Genomic DNA, 19,314 nt, shown 5'->3' with positions numbered 1-19,314 from the left:
ACATTAAAATTCACCCTTTTAAGTGTACAGTTCAGCAATTTTTGACAAACAAATACAGTTTCTGTTTGCTAATATTTTGTTTAAAACTTTTCATCTATATTTGTGAGAAAGAGACTGATCTGTAATTATCATTTCTTATGATGTCCTTTGCTGGCCTCATAAAATGAGCTTGAAATGTTCTTTATTTATCAATTGTCTGGAAGAGTTTGTGTAAGACTGGTGCTATTTCTTCCTTAAATGTTTGAAGGAATTTACCAGTGAGGCTACCTGGACCTGGAGTTTTCTTTGTGGAAATATTTTAAATAGTAGACTCAACGTTTAGGTAGATATTGCAGTGTTCATTCAATGTTTAAATAGCTATTGCAGTATTCATATTTTCTAATTTTTTTCTTGTGTCAGTTTTGATAGGCTCTATTTTTCAAGGCATTTGCCAATTTTTAAAATTGTCAAATTTATAGAAATAAAATTATTCTTGATATCCTCTTATTATCATTTTAATGTTTGTAGGGTCTTTAGTAATGTATTACTTTTTATGTCTAATATTGTGTAGTGTGTTTTCTTTTCTTTTTTCTTTCTTGAACAGTTTTGCTGACCCCTGGGTTGGGAAGATACCCGGTAGAAGGAAACAGCAACCCACTCCAATATTCTTGCCTGGGAAATCCCATGGACAGAAGAGCTTGGTGGGCTACAGTCCGTGGGGTCACAAAGAGTTGGATACGACAGAGCGACTAATACTTTGACTTTGACTACCAGTTTGATTAATCTTTGTAAAGAGTTCATTCTTGGCTTTGCTGATTTTTCTCTATTGTGTGACTTTTCTATTTTATGAATGCTCCACTCTTCCTATTATTATTTTCTTCCTTCTACTTTCTTTGGGTTTGATTTGCTCTTCTTTATCTGTTCTCTTGTTTTCTTAATTATTTGTTGCTTGAAATAGATGCTGAGATCATTGATTTTCAGCTTTTCTAATACACACATTTCAGGCTATAGTTGTTTCTTGAAGGACTGCATTAGGCGCATCCACAAATTTTGACATATTTTTGTCATACCTTCATTATCTGTATCAGTCAAGGTTTTATAAGGGAACAGAGTCATTAGGAGCTGTATGTAGAAAGGATTACATTCCAGATTTTTGACTCTATGCAGCTGTAGGTGTTGACTAACAGAGGACTCTGGGATGTTGCTTCTGCCCTGGTGCTACAGCCTCAGGTCTACAGTTTGGGCAGCCAGCAATGGAAGACAGAGGTCAAGTGGGAAAAGAAGGGAGAGTTCAGTCCTCCAGGTTGAAGGAGAACAGGAACCTACCCCGTTCTCTCACTGCCTCTAAGTCAACAATGAGGGGCCCTCAGCTCAAGGCACGCCGTCGGTCACAGCAGCCACCGCTGGCTCACATGCCAACACTTCCTAGCTCTGGAGTAGGAGCAGGGGGCCTGGGACGAGGTCAGCTCTGCCCTGATCAGCCAGAAATCTAGAAAGTCTCTTCAGTGCTGCTATGAGCTCTGCTTTCCATCTCTGAAGCCCAAGAGGCAGATGGACTTGGAGCCTGGAGACAAGTTGGGCCCTGCCTTGGGCTCCAAAAATGTTTAAAAAAAAGGACACGAAAGGGATTTGGGGACCAGCCTGGACCCTTGACCCCTGTCCTCAAGGGATCAAAGCCTCTTTGGCCTTTACCAACTTCCCAAGAGTCCTTCCCTTTGACATTAGGGAAAAAGCATGAGCTAGAAGTGGCTGGATGTGGAAAATTTGTTTTAGCACTGAATCTGCTGTGGTTTGCCCCTAATCACCCATACGTGCCATCAGGACTAAAGACAGTCACTATAGAAACCTAGCCCTGAAACGCTCCCTCCAGACGCCCCAGGCAAGCCCACTTCTGTAGCAGGTGAGAACACCAAGGCACAGAGAGGTCAAGTGACTGACCCAAGGGCACGCACTTCACTTGGTGGCCAGGATTAGAAGCCAAGCCTGATCTTTCTGCTGCAGAATTGTCATCATGATCACCATGATCCCTCCCTCCCCTCCCATCTTCCAGGCCAATTAGTTCCCAAGTCCCCTTAACTCTGTTGCGAGTGGCAGGTTTGGTAGGCTCAGATGTGAGAAGAAATTTGTTGGTCTGTGAAGCCATGGACCATCTGGCCACTGACCAGATCAAACTCATCCTGGGTGGTGTGAGAGGAGCTCCAGGCCCTGGTGGATTTGGAAGGTGTGGCAGAGATTAGAGGTAGGAGCGTGGGACTGTTTGTCAGAACCTGGGATTCTGTTATCTCTGGAAACACTCCTGCCCCTGCTGCAGGTTTCCGATCCTCCTAGGCTGGAACCAAATACTGTTGTGGAAGATCTGAACACTTTCCCTAGGGAACAAAAGCCCTTGGGCATGTGGGTGAGGTGCGTGCGTGCGTGTGTGTATGTGTGTGTGTGCTCTTTACAAAAAGGGAGTGGGCAGAGCACTGGGGTGAAATGGTACCATGTGGGCAAAACCAGGCTGTAGTATAGGCAGTGATCCAACCTCAGCGGTCTCAGCACTGGGAGAGGGCAGAGAGCGAAACCCTCGGGCCTCGGGGATGGGGATTGGAGGCAGGGGTTTTGTCTGTTAATAAAACATTTGAAAGCTGAGAGTGCTGGTGACTCTATCCAACTTCTTTCTGGAGCTTCAGCTTCCAGACAGTAAATTAATAATAGGAGGACAGTTGCTCAGGGCTCTGAGGAAATTGGCTTTACTGGGGCTTGATAACCCCAGAGACTACATGCCATTGTAAGATATAAGCTGCCCTTCCTTTCCTGCTCAGTTGGCTCCTGACCACCACGCGAGGAGCAACCCAGGATGCTCTTGGCCCTAGTTCATCAGCTGAGCACGGACATGACCAGCTGGAAGACATCCCTACCTCATGTTCCTGAAGTTGATGACTGAAGGTGAACCTGCTGCACTGCTGTGGTATAGCAGGAAGAGGGCCCAGATGGGGTGCCTGGATCAAGACTGGGCTCTGCCACTCTCTCTACACATGACTTTGGATAGATCACTTTCCTCTAAATCCAGTTTCCTTGTTTATAAAATGAAGCTCATGGATTGGGTGATAATAACAAGGAACATTTTGGTGTTAACATTTAGGTTATGTGTCTGGCTTTGCCCTAAGGACTTTACAAGTCTTAGCTCATTCAATACTCACAGGCGTATCAGGTATTATTTTAAAGCCCATTTTATAGATGAGATCACTGAGGCAGAGAGGGTTTAAGTCATGCATAATGTGCCATTTAAACCCAGGTTTCAAATCCAGATTTTCCTGATTTTAAAGTTGACAGTCTGTATTAGATACTCCCTAGGGTTTTGCATTCAAGAATTTCTTCCTGGAAGAGAAAAACAGAGAGAGGATGGGAAGGAGGAAGAGATAAAGAGAGAGGGAGAGAGACTAATTTCCTACATGGTGGAAATTTTGAGGCCTTCTAATTGTAAGAAGAGTGAAGGGTGTGTGCAAGGTGGAGTATGGTGGTAAGGAGCTATATGATGAGAAATCTTGTCACTGTTTACTTTTTGCAAATATTTTCTGTTTTGCTTCAAGGGGCCTCTCAGGAAGAATCATTATTGTATTTCTGACAGGTGCAAAAAATCCCCCCATGCACTCCTCTGCTTTTTACCTGCCCCCTGCCCCAACCCAGACACAGAATTATGAAAACCAAAATTTTAAGGCATTCAGACCACTGGTTTACTGCTATGAAGAGCATCTGGCACTGAATGGGTACTCTCCCCCATGGCTTGATCTGCTTTGATTTGGCAAAGCCTCCTGCTTTTGCACAACTGGAAATAAGAAGGATCCAAAGTCACTAACATCTCACCATGTCAAGAATTCAATTAGTTGAAGTCATTTCAAAAATCACTATCAACTCTATTCTGGGAAAATGCCCTTCTGACCAGAAATTGTTGGGTGAAGAGTCAGCCAAGGGCACAGGCGCTGGGGAAGCTTCTCACTGGAATACTGCGTGTGCAGGCGTGTGCAGGCGGGTGCGGATGCACGTGCACAGGTCCCTGTGCCTGAAGCAGGAAGAGCAGATCATGTCTCAGATTTTCCAGAGAACAGGACACACGTCAACACCACCAGCTTCTGTGCTTGTCACCGAGCCCAGATTTCTAAAGCAGATAAAACAGCGTTTGGCTTCCAGTGCTGCCATTTGTGTGACACTGCATGACAGTGGAGCTGTTTTGGAGTTTCAGTTTCCTCTGAAACAGAAAGGGAAGAATTCCTTGGATGATATGAGGATTCCAAGAGACCATCCTCAGGATGAGGACTGTCTATGTGTCGTTCAGTCCAGTGCTTGACCCTGAGTAAGCACTCAGTACTGATACTCTGGCTAAACCACATGAATCAGGACAGGCACCCAGCACTGACTGAGTGCCCATTTAATGCCACATACTGCTCTAAGTGCTTCATTTTTTTATTTATTGAAAAAATTTTTTTGTTTTAATTGGAGGCTAATTACTTTACAATATTGCAGTGGTTTTTGCCATACATTGACATGACTCAGCCATGGGTGTACATGTGTTCCCCATCCTGAACCCCTCCTCCCACCTCCCTCCCCATCCCATCCCTCAGGGTCATCCCAGTGCACCAGCCCTGAGCACCCTGTCTCATGCATCGAACCTGGATTGGTGATCCACTTCACATGTGGTAATATACATGTTTCAATGCTATTCTCTCAATGACTTTACTAATGTAATCCTTCAACAACCCCACGAGGTAAATAGTCTCAAAAAAAGTGAAAGTGAAGAGGGAAGTCACTCAGTCGTGTCCAACTCTTTTCTACCCCATGGACTGTAGCCTGCCAGGCTCCTCGGTCCATGGGATTTTTTCAGGCAAGAATACTGGAGTGGGTTGCCATTTCCTTCTCCAGGGGATCTTCCCAACCCGGGCCTTGGATCAAACCCGGGTCTCCCACTTTGCAGGCAGATGCTTTACCCTCTAAGCCACCAGGGAAACCCCAGTCTCAAAGAAGTAAAGGCATTTGTCCAAGGCCAAACAGCTGATAATGATGGAACCAGGCTTGAACCTGGGAAGTCTCACTATAGAGCCTGTGATCTTCCACAACATTAGGCTGCTGTCTGGAGCATATATGTACCATAATGCTATACATATTAATGGACTCAAATTCATTGTGGGGATCACACACAATTTTAATTGTTCAAGGGTGTTATCAAGGTTTCTGCGTGTTCTTAGTTTTTACTATGTGATCAGGGGATCAACCATTTACAGTCTGTGCTGTGCTAAGTTGCTTCAGTTGTGTCCAACTCTTTGTGACCCGATGGACTGTAGACCTCCAGGCTCCTCTGTTCATGGGATTCTCCAAGCAAGACTACTGGAGTGGCTTGCCATTTCCTCCTCCAGGGCATCTTCCTGATGCAAGGATCGAAAATGTGTCTCTCATGTCTCCTGCGCTGGCAGGCAGGTCTTTACCTCTAATGCCAACTGGGAAGCCCATTTAAAGTTTAGAAAATGAAAATGCTCCCTGACCCTTAGTTTCCTTATCTGTACAATGGGAAAATGGGGTTGTTAGGAAGATTAAATAAAAGCATTTGTGAAAATGTGAAAACACACAGTAAACAATGAAATCTGTGCCCTCCTTTGTTATCTTCCTGGGTCTTCATGTTCATCTTCCTAGTGACAGGGCCCTCACCTCAGCACTACTCCTTACTTGAATGCTTTCATTTTTTTCTATCAGGACTGCTAGAGCCTGTGAACCAGTTCCCATCCTGCAATTTTCTCAACTGTCCTTTCTCAACAGCCTAGGGCTTAGGCTGTAGCTAAATAGAATAAAGGCAGAATTTGGTTTCTGGTTCAAGAAGATGGAGTAGAAGAACATGCACTGTTCTCCTCCTGCGAGAGCACCAAAATCTAAACTAGCTATTGAACAAGCATCGACAGGAGGACACTGGAGTCCACCAAAAAGGGATAGCCCGTGTCCAAAGACATACATGATCGCGACTCAGCTGGTAAAGAGTCCACCTTCAGCGCAGGAGACCTGGGTTCAATCCCTGGGTTGGGAAGATCCCCTGGAGAAGGGAAAGGCTTCCCACTCTAGTATTCTGGCCTGGAGAATTCCACAGACTGTATAGTCCCTGGGGTCACAAAGAGTTGGACACAACTGAGCAATTTTTACTTTCACTTTCTTGTCCAAAGACAGAGTAGAAGTCACAATGAGATGGTAGAAGGGTTGCAATCATAATAAAATCAAATCCCATACCCTCTGGGTGGGCAACCCAAAAGCTGGAGAACAAATTACTGAAGAAGTTCTCCCATTGTTGTGAAGGTTCTGAGCCTCACAATATGCCTCCAAGCCTGGGGATCTGACCTTGAAGGCCAGTGGGATTTGATTACAGGACTTCCACAGGGCTGGGGGAAACAGAGACTCCAGTCTTGGCGGGCACAAGCAAACCTTGCACATACCAAGATCCAGGGAAAAGAAACAGTGGCCCCACAGGAGACTGAATCAGACCTACCCGCTAGTGTTAGAGGGTTTCCTGTGGAGGTGAGGGTTGGCAGGGGCTCACCACAGCGACAGAGGAACTGGCAGCACCAGTCTGGAAGGCGCCTCTTGGCCTAAGTCCTTTCAGAGGTTGCCATTAACCCTACCACAGTGCCCTAAAGACCCAGGGCTGGGTCGCCTCAGGCCAAACAACTAACAGGGAGGGAGCCCAACCCCACCCATCAGCAGATGGTTAGATTAAAGCTCTACTGAGCAAGGTCCTGCCCACTGGAGCAAGACCCAGTTTTCCCCAACCAGTCCCTCTCATTAGGAAGCTTACACAAGCCTCTTAGCTTCATCCAACAGAGGACAGACAGAAGAAGCAAGACGAACCACAATCCCACAGTGGCCAAACCAAAAACCACATTACAGAAATTCAATGAGGATGAAAAAGCAGAGAATTATGTCCCAGATGCAGCGACAAGATGAACCCCCAGAAAAAACTAAATGAAGTGGAGACAGGCAATCTTCTAGAAAAAGAATTCAGAGTATTTATAGTAAAATGATCCAGGATCTTGGGAAAACAATGGAGAAGATGCAAGAAACGCTTGCCAAGAACATTTTACAAGAATTACAAGAACTACAAGAACTAAAGAATTACAATTACAATTACAAGAACTAAAGGACCAACAGCCAGAGATGAAAAATACACTAGAAGGAATCAATAACTGAATAACTGAAGTAGAAGAAAGGATAAGTGACCTGAAGGGTGGAATGGTGGAAATCACTGCCATAGCACAGAATATAGAAAAAAGAATGAAAAAAAAAAAAAAAATGAAAACAGCCTAAGAGACCTCTGGGACAGCATCAAATGCAGCAACATTTGCATTATAGGGGTCTCAGAAGGAGAAGAGAGGGAAAGGACCTGAGGAAATATTTGAAGGGATAATAGCTGAAAACTTCCCAAACATGGGAAAGAAAATGGTCAACTAAGTCTGGGAAGCAGAGAGTCCCAGGCAGGATAAACCCAAGGAGGAACACACTGAATCATAAAGTAATCAAACTGATGAAAATGAAAGGCGAAGATAAAATATTAAAAGCAACAAGGGTAAAATGACAAATAACATACAAGGGAACTCCCATCGGGCTATCAGCTGATTTTTCAACAGAGACTCTTCAAGCCAGAAAGGAAAGGCATCATACATTTAAAGTGATGAAAGGGAAGAACCTACAACCAAGAATATTCTACCCAGAAAGACTCTATTTCAGATTTGATGGAGGAATCAAAAGCTTTCCAGACAAGCAAAAGTTGAGAGGATTCAGCACCACCAGGCCAACTTTACAAATGCTAAAGGAACTTCTCTAGACAGGAAATACAAGGGAAGGAAAAGACCTACACAAAATAAACTCAGAACAATTAAGAAAATGGTAATAGGATCATGCTGCTAAGTCGCTTCAGTCGTGTGCGACTCTGTGAGACCCCACAGATGGCAGCCCACCAGGCTCTCCCTTCCCTGGGATTCTTCAGGCAAGAACACCGGAGAGGGTTGCCATTTCCTTCTCCAATGCATGAAAGTGAAAAGTGAAAGTGAAGTTGCTGGGCTTCTCCATCCATGGGATTTTCCAGGCAAGAGTACTGGAGTGGGTTGCCATTGCCTTCTCCATACATATCAATAATTATCTAAATGTAAGTGGATTAGCGGAGAAGGCAATGGCACCCTACTCCAGTACTCTTGCCTGGAAAATGCCATGGACGGAGGAGCCTGGTGGGCTGCAGTCCATGGGGTTGCTGGGAGTCGGATACGACTGAGTGACTTCACTTTCACTTTTCACTTTCATGCATTGGAGAAGGAAATGGCAACCCACTCCAGTGTTCTTGCCTGGAGAATCCCAGAGACAGGGGAGCCTGATGGGCTGCCTTCTATGGGGTCGCAGAGAGTCAGACACGACTGAAGCGACTTAGCAGCAGCAAGTGGATTAAATGCACCAACCAAAAGACACAGAGTGGCTGGGTAGATGAAAACATGTGCGTGTATGCACCGCCACTTACCACACCACTATACTTCACCCCCCAAGTTGTATGTAATTATTTTATATTGTTAGGTTAATCATCTTTCCATAATGGCCTACAATTATAATTATCTTTCTTTCTTTTTAAAAAATTAATTAATTTATTTTAATTGGAGTCTAATTACCTTACAATATTGTAGTGGTTTATGCCATACATTGACATGAATCAGCCATGGATGTACATGTGTCCGCCATCAACTGATAAACATCTTTTACTATCGTGATTATATAACTTTTATTCAGTTAATACCATTGTATCGTGATTGGTCAACAGAAAATGATAGAATTCTATGTCACTAAAGCTAACGTTTAATAGAAAAACCTGTAATCACTTTTCAAAATTCAGATGCATATCAAAATTATCTTGGACTTTTTTGAAAAATACAAATACCCAGGTATTGCTTTTTTTCACCACATCTCCAAATGTGTTTCTAATGAGCAGCCATGTCTAAAAACAACTGGATTATATGATGATCTTTTACTTTTATATAGTTTGGTTCACTTATTTTATTTCACATTTAGTATCCCCATTTCATTTAGTTTGTTTTCCAATTTCTTTCCCTTTTTTAAATGTCCTTTCTCAAGTCTTTATCAAGCTCAGCAGAAAAGCTTTTGTATAATAGTGTGTTTAATGTATATATTTTAGAAAACTTAAGAGTTTTTGGCCAGCTAAAATATTTATGACATTTTGATCCCACTTTTTTTACTTAGTTTAAATAGAATGCTAGATTTCTAGTTAAAAAAATAGATATGCAACAAGAAACCAAATTTTACTGTATAGCACAGGGAACTACAGTCAATATCTTGTAATAACTTATGTATGTTAGTCACTTAGTCGTGTCCAACTCTTTGTGACCACATAGACTGTAGCCTGCCAGGTTCTTCTGTCCGTGGGATTCTCCAGGAAATAATACTGAAGTGGATTGCCATTTCCTTCTCCAGGGATCTTCCCAACCCAGGGATTGAACCTGGGTCTCCTATACTGCAGGCAGATTCTTTACCGTCTGAGCTATAGGGAAGTCCCATAATAACCTATAATGGAAAATAATTTCAAAAATAATATATGTGTATACATATAACTGGATCTCCTTGCTGTGCACCTGAAACATTGTAAGTCAACTGTACTTCAATAAAATATACATATTAAGAAAAAATAAAAATAAACAGAAGCCACTTCAATGAGAAGCCCGAGCATTGCAACTAGAGAGTAGCCCCCATTCACTGCCACTAGAGAAAAGCCTGCACCCAGCAACAAAGATCCAACACAGCCAAAAATAAATAAATTTATATATAAAGAAAGATGCTTGTCTAATCTTCCTTTCAGGTGTAACAAGCTTCTTTTATCTGAGAGCCTCCAAGTGGAGCCCAATCACGAAAGTCTTGGCAAACACTGTTCATTTATCCACACAAAAATCAGGACACCCAGTCCTACTGACCCGCTTTCAGAGATAAGAAATCAGGGCCCTCAGAGAGCTGTTCCCCTAGAGGGCAAGACGCAAGCCGAGGAGTGGAGGGTCTTCCGTGCCTAACTCCCACTGTGCTGGCCCAGATGGCGGTGGGGCAGAGGGAGCTGGAGCGCTAGGGAAGGAGTGGAGACAGCACTCGTAGGCTGCGCCACTGAGCTCCACGGGGACGGAGGAAAGGGAGCGTCTAGGAGGGCGCCTGGAATGTGTAGCGGAGAGGTACTCAGTTCTGGGCACAGTGCTGCTAGCTCAAGGTTTTTGTTTTTTATTTTTTTTCCATCGAGTATTGTTTGTGATTGGAAGGCTTGGGAGCAGGCATCAAAAAGAGAGTGTCTGAATAATTATGGTATATCTATGCAATGGAATGCTGAGGAACCAGAATAACAATGAAAAAGCGCCAAAGGAAAATCTCTAGTATATATTTTTGGGTTAAAAAAAAATGCCTTAGCAGTACTCACAGTATACTGCTGCTAAGTCGCTTCAGTCGTGTCCAACTCTGTGCGACCCCCTAGACGGCAGCCCATCAGGCTCCCCCGTCCCTGGGATTCTCCAGGCAAGAACACTGGAGTGGGTTGCCATTTCCTTCTCCAATGCATGAAAGTGAAAAGTGAAAGTGAAGTCGCTCATTCGTGTCTGACTCTTAGTGACCCCATGGACTGCAGCCTACCAGGCTCCTCCGTCCATGGGATTTTCCAGGCAAGAGTACTGGAGTGGGGTGCCATCGCCTTCTCCAACAGTATACTGCCATTGGTATATAGTAAAAAGGGGAAGGTACATATAGTCCCATTTGTTTATATATGCATAAAATACCTCTGGAAGGATATACCAGAAAGTTGGTGGTGACGCAGAAGATGGATGGGCCCCAGGTTGAGCTGCCCGAGTTTGTCCCCTGTGGACAGATCCACCCAAACAGCAGGAGTGAGAGAGGAGCTGAGCCCGGCACAGATAAAAGACAGAGGCCGTGTATTTCTCATTCTCGAGGTCAAGGAGACCTTCCTGACTAGCATGCACAGAAAGGCTCCTTGGAGGTCAAAAAGGGAGTGATGTCAACTACCTGTAGGTCTCTTTGCTAGAATTCGTCTTTGCTAAGAGATTCATGCACACACATAAGAGAATCCTGAGATAAACCAAATATGGACTCAGAACCAGGCAAAGCAAGATGATTGGCTGAAGGAAACCTGGAAGAAATGCTCCGCATGAGTGACTCGAACTACCACAAGGGCGCGACTCTCTCTCTGCGCCTACCCGTGTTTCTAGCCACACACACTCCTTTTCCTCCTGATAAACACTTCACTATTTTCCTTCTCTTTGTGGAAACTTATTTCTTGTCAATAGCCACTGGTCCCTGGTGCTCTAGTGGTTAGGATCCAGCGCTCTCAGAGCCGTATCACGACTTCAACTTCTGGGAGGAAAATTGAAATCCTGCTTCACGCCCTGCAGGCCAGTGCACCTGAGACTAGCAGCCCTGGGCCCTTTTCGGAAGCGGAGCTGGATGAGTAGGGGCAGGGCGAGAAGGAGGCGGAAGGGGAGCTGGATGAGTAGGGGCAGGGAGAGAAGGAGTCGGAAGGGGAGCTGGATGAGTAGGGGCAGGGCGAGAAGGAGGCTTGTCATTGCACATCTTCTGGTATTTGTTGAATTTTGAATCATGTGACTATGTTACTTTATTAGTTTTCAATCGCTGCTGTAACAAGTGACCACAGATGCAATGGCTTAAAACAAGCCAAATAAGTTATAGTTCTGTGTACCTGAGGTTTGATCTGGGTTTCTCTGGGTTAAAAGCCAGGTGTCAGAAGGGCTGTGTTCCTTTCTAGAGGCTCTAGAGGAGAATCTGTTAGCCTGCTTTTCCAGCTTCCAGAGGCTGCCCACATTCTTGGGCTCAGGGCCCCTTCCGTCCTCTTCAAAGCCAGCAAAGGTGCGTGTCTCTGACATCCTTCTATGGTCCTGCCTCCCTCTGACCACAGCCAGAGGTCCTTTTTACTCCTTCCAGTTGTATCAAGACAGAGGTGACAAGCATCACTGTATAATTTTCAGGGGTACAGCATAATGATCTGCCATGTACACCATGAAATTATTACAATAGTAAGTTTGGTGAATAGCCATCATCTCATATAGATACAAAATGAAAGAAATAGAAACAAACTTGTGATGAAAACAGAATTACTTACTCTTGTAACAACCTTCATATGTATTATAACATATGTGTGTGTGTGTGAGTTCAGCCATGCCCAACTCTTTGCAATCCCATGGACTTAGCCCACCAGGCTCCTCCGTCCATGGAATTTTCCAGACACAAATACTGCAGCAGGTTGCCATTTCCTTCTCCAGTTATAACATACAGCAGTGTTAATTATATTTATCATTTTGTACGTTACTTTCCTAGCATTTATGTCTCTTATAACTGAAAGTTTGCATTTTTTGACTGCCCTCATCCATTCCGCACCCCACCCCCCACTGCCTCTGGTAACTACAAATCTGATCTCTTTCTGAGTTTGTTTTTGAAATGTAACTGACCCACAGCACTATGTTAGTTCCTGTCACATAGCACATGCTGTGTACTTAGTCGCTCAGTCCTGTCCAACTCTTGGCAACTTCATGGATTGTAGCCCACCAGGCTCCTCCAGGCAAGAATGCTAGAGTGGGTTGCCACCCTCCTCTGGGGGATATCCCAACCCAGGGATCGAACCCAGGTCTCCCGCATTGCAGGCAGATTCTTTACTAGCTGAGCCACCAGGGAAGCCCAAGAATACTGGAGTGGGTAGCCTATCCCTTCTCCTGGGGATCCTTTCAGCCCAAGAATAGAACCGGGGTCTCCTGCATTGCAGGCAGATTTTTTTACAGCTGAGCCTCCAGGGAAGCCCATTACATAGCATAGTGATTTGATATTTCTATACATTTCAAAATGATCACCATAATAAATATAGTTACCCTCTGTTACTATACGAAGATCCTATATACAATCGTATTCCCCACACTGCATTCCATACTTGTGATTCATTTACTTTTAACTGGAAATTTGTACCTCAATGTCCCTCGTTTGTCTGTTCTCCTCCGGCAACCACCTGTTTGTCCTCTGTATCCATGACTCTGCTTCTATTTCATGTTTGTTCATTTGTTTTTTACATTCCACATATAAGTAAAATCATATAGTTAGTATTTGTCTTTCTCTGTCTGACTTCTTATTTCACTAAGTCTATTCCTGTTGTTGCATGTGGCAGGAGTTCATTCTTTTTTATGGCTGAGTGTATTCCGCTGTGGGCTTCCCAGGTGGTGCCAGTCGTAAAGAACCCGCCTGTCAATGCAGGAGACATAAGAGATAAGGGTTCGATTCCTGGCTCAGGAAGATCCCCTGGAGGAGGGCATGGCAACCCACTCCAGTATTCTTTTCTGGAGAATCCCATGGACAGAGCAGCCGGGCGGGCTACTGTCTGTAGGGTCACAAAGAGCTGGACATGACTAAAGTGACTTAGCACGCAGGCACACGTGTTCCATTGTAGGTACATATACCACATCTCTTTTATCCATTCGTCTAATGATGGACACTTAGGCTGCTTCCATATCTTGCTGATTGTCAATGGTGCTGCAATGAACACTTTGTACTGATCCCTTTCCTGATCGGTGTTCTCACTTTCTCTGGACACATGTCCAGGATGGGCATTGCTGCGTTGTGTAGTCGTTCTATTTGTTGGGTAAGCTCCAATCTGTTTCCCACGGTGGCTCCCCCAGCTTGCATTCCCACCAACAGTGCACAAAAGTTCCTTTTTCTCCACATCCTCATCAATACTTCTTATTTGTTGACTTAAAAAATATTATCTAATTGGAGGATAATTGCTTTACAATGTTGTACTGGTTTCTGCTGTACAACATGGATCAGCCATAAGTAAACACATATTCCCTCCCTCTGGAGCTTCCCTCACCCCTGCCACCATCTCACCCCTCTGAGTTCACAGAGCACCAGGCTGAGCTCCTTGTGTTATACACTAGCTTCCCACCAGCTACCTGTTTTACACATGGTGGTATGTGCATTTCAGTGCTACACTCTCCATCCGTTCCACCCTCTCCTTCCCTGCTGTGTCCACAAATCCGTTCTCTACATCTGTGTCTCTGTTCCGCCCCACAGATAGATTCAACAGTACCATTTTCCTAGATTTCATATTTATGTAGTATTCCGACAGGTGTGGGGTCTTGGTTTTGATTTGCATTTTCGTGATGATTAGTGATGCTGAGCCAGCCAGAGATCCTTTTAAGCACTCTGGTGCTAGCAAGCACTCGATCAATTTCAGCTATTCTTTTCATTAATTTGTGGTCCTTCAGCAAGTATAGCTGGGAAAGATGGCTCACGGAGCCATTAACTCCTCGGTATGAATTAGTTTCTCAGCAGGAATAGTTGAGGAAGGACCTCAGAATGGGAGCAAGGATGGAGTTACAGAGAGGGAGAGTTTAAAAAAAAAAGAATGCTAGGGAATCTAAAGCAAATCTCTTTGTGGTTTTGCTGAGGCCCACCCCGGCACAGCATGAAGATAGCGCTGCAAGCAGCCGTTGGCGTATCTCCCTCTGAGCCCAGCCAGGCGGTGGAGGAAATGAAGAGGCGCTCCAGGGAGGGGCAAGGCCAAGAGGCCAGGGCAGAGCGGGGAGAGCGGGTGGTGAGCGCAGCTGCCCTGTGACATGGACGGCCCCTCGCGCTGCTGCTGCTGGCCCAGGACACAGGTAACCCGCTCTCGGAGGGCCGGGACTGCTTTCCGTTTCCCGCTGGTCTGGCATCTGGGCTCCACAAGAATAAAATGGGCCTTAAGGGATTAGAGAGCAAGGCACCTCCTGCTTCCCTTACGCTGCTCCCTAGAGTACTGTGCGTAATCTGACAGCTGTTTAGATTCCCAAACTTCCAAATCAGATGCATAATCTGACAGCTGTTTATGCGAACAACAGGAAGGAACACCATCCATGGGGTTAGAGCATGTCTAAGTCTCTTAGGACAAGGGTTGAACTGCAGGTAAATGTATTATTAAGATGAATGCCGTCTGTTTCATTTTACTTTCTTTAATGTGGCCACGAGAACATTTGGAATTACACATGTGGCTGCCGTTGTATTTCTATTGGACATCTCTGCTCTGTACTGCCCTGGTCTCCCTTCTCCCACCTTTCCCTTTTCCTCTCAACTCTCTGATCAGACTAGAGATGCCTTTTGTCCTGGGAATCTCAAGTCTTCAGAATCTGCTTTTGGATCTTCTATTTTCAGTTGTTAAGTCACTGATTACACTTAGCAATGCTTTGCTCTGTAACAGACCCTTGGTTCTAGGATAAAGGGATTCGGATGGCAGCAAGTAGCAGGGGGATGAACTTTTATTAAGCAGCAGGGCTACCAGCTTCATTAATGTTATCGCCTTTAAACTTATTTTCCAGCCAGCTCTGTGGGGTGGGGATATTTACTTTTTCAGATAAAGCAACTGGGGCTTAGAGAGCTCTGGTAAATTGCCCGAGATTACCCACCTAGTAGGACGGGAAGAGTCAGAAGTTGAAAGCTGGTGTGTCTGGCTCAAGTGCAAGTTTCCCCTCCACCCTGACCAGCAGCACAAGCTTCATTTTTGGCCTCACTTGAAATGAAACTACAGGAGTTTCCCCACTACCTGTGGGTCCTGCCTGAATTTGAAAGGGACTCACTAACAAGACCCCGGATGATGCATTATCATAGATTTCAAGGTGGTGCGAGGAACCAGCCCAGGACTGGGCTTCTGAACACCTGGGTTCATCGGCTCCTCATGTGGTAAGTGGCTTAGGACAGGTAGCTTTTGCCTCTGTAAAACGAGAGGACCTTCACACCTGTGATCCTAGGTCTGCTCGCTAGGGAAATAGAATTAGGCTGCCTTTGTCACTTAATCACTGATGGTTTACACCTGAAATTAGAGGACTTTTTTCCTAAATAAATTTTTTTTTCCAACAGTCTGAGAAACTCTTAATTCCGCATGTGCAAATTTCTTTTTTCTCCCTCATGTGCAAATTTCTGTTGAATATGCTGAAAATTAAAACCTGGAAGGGGAATCCACATTGTGTGGGTGGGCAGGAAACCTCAAATTATTTTCAAGGATCAGGGGGCTTTTGATGCCCTCCCACACGGCTGGCATTTTCCTAGTGGTTTCGTGCTGGTGCGTGTCATGGGGGAATTTTGATCTGGTATCATTGCTCTAATGACTAGAAATTCTCATTATCTGTTTAGCAGATCAGAGAGGAATGCCAGTCTCTCCAAAACCTGCTTATTAATTCTCCCTGAAAAGCCGTTTTACGAGAGCGGCATCAAAGCCAGGCACCCCAAGGAGGGCTCCCTTTAGGCCTCTTGACAACAGCGTCTCTCCTGTCAGAGCTGATCTTAAGGAGTGAGTCAGGTCTGGCCCAGGCCTCGGCCAGCTGCAGCTCCCATGCTCCCCTAAGCTTAGCTTAGGCAGCTAAGCGTCCTAAGCCCCCAACTCCCAACTCAGGACTTACTCAAACCTCTTTATTCAATGCCCTCTGATTGCTGCTAAGAAGACCTGCTGCTGCTGCTGCTAAGTCACTTCAGTCCTGTCCAACTCTGTGCGACCCCACAGATGGCAGCCCACCAGGCTCCCCCGTCCCTGGGATTCTCCAGGCAAGAATACTGGAGTGGGTTGCCATTTCCTTCTCCAATGCATGAAAGTGAAAAGTGAAAGTGAAGTCGCTCAGTCGTGTCCAACTCTTAGCGACCCCATGGACTGTAGCCCACCAGGCTCCTCCATCCATGGGATTTTCCAGGCGAGAGTACTGGAGTGGGGTGCCATTGCCTTCTCCTAAGAAGACCTAGGAAGGACAATTTTCCAAACGAGTCACCGTTTCTTATTCCCAGTCTCTGAAGGGTGAATTGAATTGTCCTGCAGTAGGTAGTTCTTCTAAATGGATTTCAGGGTGACTATCTTTCCAACTTGGCAGAGTCTTAAATTAATTCATTGACAGTCTTTGAGGCCTTGACATTTGAAAAAAATGAGCCAGGGAATAAACCCTTTATTTAAACCCCTTTGAAACTTGGCTCTGGAGTTCCAAGGTGGGGTGGGAAAAAGTGACAGAAAGAACTGTTAGGAAGGATTTCAAAACCTACTTCTTTCTTTTTTCTTTTATTTTTAAATTAAATTAAAAAATTCTTATTTGATTTTTAAGCGTTACTTTTCATTTACAGCTATTACAAAATATTGGCTATACTCCCCGCATTGTACAACACGTTGCACCATGAGCCTTTGTTGAGTATCTTACACTCAACAGTTTGTACCTCCCACTCTCCTACCTCATGTTACCCCCCTCCTCTCCCCACTGGTAACTTCTAGTTTGTTCTCTGTATCTGCGAGTGCTTCTTTTTTGTTATAGTCTCTCATTTGTTGTATTTTTTTGATTCCACATGTGAGTGATACTGTACAGTACTGGTCTTTCTCTGTCTGACTTATTTCACTTAGCATAATGCCTTTAAGTCCATCCATGCTGCTGCAAATTGCAAAATTTTGTTCTTTTGTATGACTGAGTCATACTCCATTATATGTATTTATTATATAGTATATATATCTTCTTTACTCATTCATCTGTTGATGGACACTCCGGTTGCTTCCCTATCTTGGCAAGTGCAAATAATGTCACTATGTCACTGTGAACACTGGGGTGCTGTGTGTCTTTTTGAAATAATAAAACCCATTTCTTTCTTAAGTGCAATTATTAGCAGCAAGTGATTTGTCTCTTGCTCAACATATTCTGCTGCTGCTAAGTCACTTCAGTCGTGTCCGACTCTGTGCAACCCCATAGACGGCAGCCCACCAGGCTCCCCCGTCCCTGGGATTCTCCAGGCAAGAACACTGGAGTGGGTTGCCATTTCCTTCTCCAATGCATGAAAGTGAAAAGTGAAAGTGAAGTCGCTCAGTCGTGTCCGACCCTCATCGACCTCATGGACTGCAGCCTTCCAGGCTCCTCCATGGGATTTTCCAGGCAAGAGTACTGGAGTGGGTTGCCATTGCCTTCTCCACAACATATTTTAGGGACCCATAGTTCGGGACCCTTTACTAATATTGTGTGGCTGTAAATAAAAGGAGGGAAACATTTTATTTGAGCAAAAGTTTAGTAAGTTACTTCTGGAAAACAAACCACAAACTAGCTTTTAAAAACATCTTTCAGCATGTTGACAATGGAGTTGGTCAAAGTAATCTTCAAGTTAAGTTTTTCTGTGAGAATCCATAAGAAAAGACCATGGGTGGGTAACCTAAACTTGTGAGGCAGCAGCTTCAATGGGAAGAACAAGATAAAGATGTTTTTCACTTTTGCTGAAGCTAATTATTATTATTATTTTTTTGAAGTTGCTCAGTCGTGTCTGACTCTTTGCAACCCCATGGACTGTAGCCCACCAGACTCCTCCATCCATGGGATTTTCCAGGCAAGAGTACTGGAGTGGGTTGCCATTTTCTTCTCCAGGACATCTTCCCGACCCAGGGCTTGAACCCTGGTCTCCCGCATTGTAGGCAGACGCTTTACCGTCTGAACCACCAGGGCACCCTTAAAAGACTACGTCCTTCAGAAATGGGAAAAATGGATGAAAAAAAAAAAAAGGCAAAAGTGATAAGGCTTAATCTTAGCAAGGCTACAGGGGCATGTCATTACCTCCAGGGAGCAGCTTGGCAGTTTGAGAAAATGTGGAGGGAAATTCTGTGTGCTTTTAACTGGGTTGAGAGTCTTTCAAGGCAGGGAGCACATAGTAGGTGCTCATTTCGTGCTGAATGAACAAGACGTGGCAGGGCGGCACCTCTTTGCTGACTTGCCATTTTCAGCCCTCTCGCCTGCTCCTAAAGCTGATGGAAGAGCTCTCCATCCTCAAAGACAGGGAAGAAAGGAGTGAGGGCTGCATGTGCCTGTTCAGGGGTCCACAGAGCGATGGGGAAAAAGTCAACGCCCCTTTCTAAGGACTCGGCCACGTCTCTAGTTGAACGCAGCTTGAAATCCTGGCAGTGTGCCCTTGGGTGTGGCGGGTGGGGATAAAGATGAGGGAGGTGGTGAGAAGGGTGATGGTGAGAGGCATCACCCAGAAGGGTGATGCTGGAGGTGCCAAGAGGCCATCAGGGGGTCCTGGTAGGATCCTCATGCCCCCTCCCCAACAATGCACCAATGATGTGGCAAGTCCTTCCTCTGGGATGCACACATAAATGGAAGAGTCAGGAAAGCTGGCAGGGTGTCTGGTGGACGATGGAGGAGGAGGCCTGGAGGATAGGGGGCTAGAACCTGAGTCCTTGCTCCAGCAGCAGAGTCTTCCCAAGCCACTGATGAAGCTCTGCCTGGCTCCCTCCCTGGCTCCCTGTTTCACAGC

Source organism: Bubalus bubalis, chromosome 5 (assembly GCF_019923935.1).
Source record: "Bubalus bubalis isolate 160015118507 breed Murrah chromosome 5, NDDB_SH_1, whole genome shotgun sequence".
Lineage (NCBI taxonomy): Eukaryota > Metazoa > Chordata > Mammalia > Artiodactyla > Bovidae > Bubalus > Bubalus bubalis.
This window is presented reverse-complemented; position numbering follows the sequence as displayed.